The sequence below is a fragment of the Sinocyclocheilus anshuiensis genome, unplaced genomic scaffold (assembly GCF_001515605.1).
Source record: "Sinocyclocheilus anshuiensis isolate Anshui unplaced genomic scaffold, SAMN03320099.WGS_v1.1 scaffold991, whole genome shotgun sequence".
In the NCBI taxonomy this organism is placed as follows: Eukaryota; Metazoa; Chordata; class Actinopteri; order Cypriniformes; family Cyprinidae; genus Sinocyclocheilus; species Sinocyclocheilus anshuiensis.
In genome coordinates, this window is record NW_015547702.1 from 446,605 (window position 1) to 447,873 (window position 1,269).

The following is a 1,269-nucleotide window of genomic DNA, read 5'->3' on the forward strand; positions in this document are numbered from 1 at the left end:
ATTAGTTAATAGTATTAAGTTAAGTGTTAATGTAGTACTACCTATTACTTCCTGCATAGTTACTTGTTAACAACAGACCATTATTCTAAAGTGTTACCAGTTTTTCCTTTGCATTCTTGAAAAGTTTCACGTACAGACTACAATATTGCCAAAATGGTCCCAGTTCACATGGATACGCAAAAGCGACTACAAACAGGCCAGTAGTTGGCGATGTCACTTTGTAAAATATCAATTTATTTCATACTTTCCATGGTTCTAATTTTGTTTCCATGCTTGAGTTCATGATATTTGATTGTGGTGCCTGTAGTCAAAGAAGTATTATTTAGTTCCAGGGAACTATAGCTGTATCAGTTGATTTTAATTTTTTGTGATTTGACTATTTCATTCAAATCAATTTCACTTGAACTGGTTTTGTATCCTGCTTGCACTGTTACAGCAATAGATGTTCTTTCAACCAACTTCCTGCATCCTGTTATGCTTAATAAAGGAGTTCTCATGCGAGTCGTTTTTCATGTCAACACTTTTTTTTATTAAATGTTAGTTTTATTTTATATTATTTATTTACATATCTTTTATTATTATTATTATTATTATTACAATGCTAATAAATCAATCTAAGGCTGTGATTTTACATTTTTGGTTTTACACTTTTTATTTTATTTTATTTATTTTTTGTCAAGCAGTTTAACTTCTCATAAACATAACTCATAATATCAATAGAGAGTTGAATGCATCATTTCAATAAGACACACCCCATCATTCTAGTTTAAGCACACAATCAGCAGACCAATCCCATCAGAGTTTTCACTAATTAGGAAACCTTCCCTCTGATGTCACCACACTGGAGGAGCAAATAGCAACAGAGAGAGGGAGAGAGGAAGGGATAGACACACTCTTAACTTCATCCACAGCTGTTACAACTCCAGTCCAATCTGTGCTTCTCCACTGATCAGCGAAGGTAAACAACATTTCCCAATATGCCGTATTAAGATGTTGTAAGTGTATAAACAGACTTTTGGGTCCAGCTGTGGGCTATAGGTGTAGCTAGATTGATTTTTGCAAGAGATGCTGTTGCGTAGAGAGGGTTGCCATGTTTTCAAACAGGTGATACCGAGAGTCTAGAAAAGACCTGAGATGCTGCATATGACAGATGCTAAATATTACATGTGTGTATTTAGTGGAAAAATACTGTTATTTACATTTTTACATTTACATTTAGTCATTTAGCAGACGCTTTTATCCAAAGCGACTTACAATTGGGGGATACAT

At 34.0% G+C, this 1,269-nt stretch overlaps 1 protein-coding gene across 1 annotated transcript in view; it reads left to right on the forward strand.

Annotated features, from left to right (window-relative positions):
- Nucleotides 1–876: 876 nt before the first annotated feature.
- LOC107703908 (uncharacterized serine-rich protein C215.13-like) overlaps nucleotides 877–1,269 on the forward strand; it is a 9,568-nt gene continuing 9,175 nt past the window's right edge. Inside the window, exon 1 of the mRNA XM_016506706.1 lies at nucleotides 877–958. The gene's annotated coding sequence lies outside the window, so the exon portion shown is untranslated. The remainder of the gene's footprint in view (nucleotides 959–1,269) is intronic.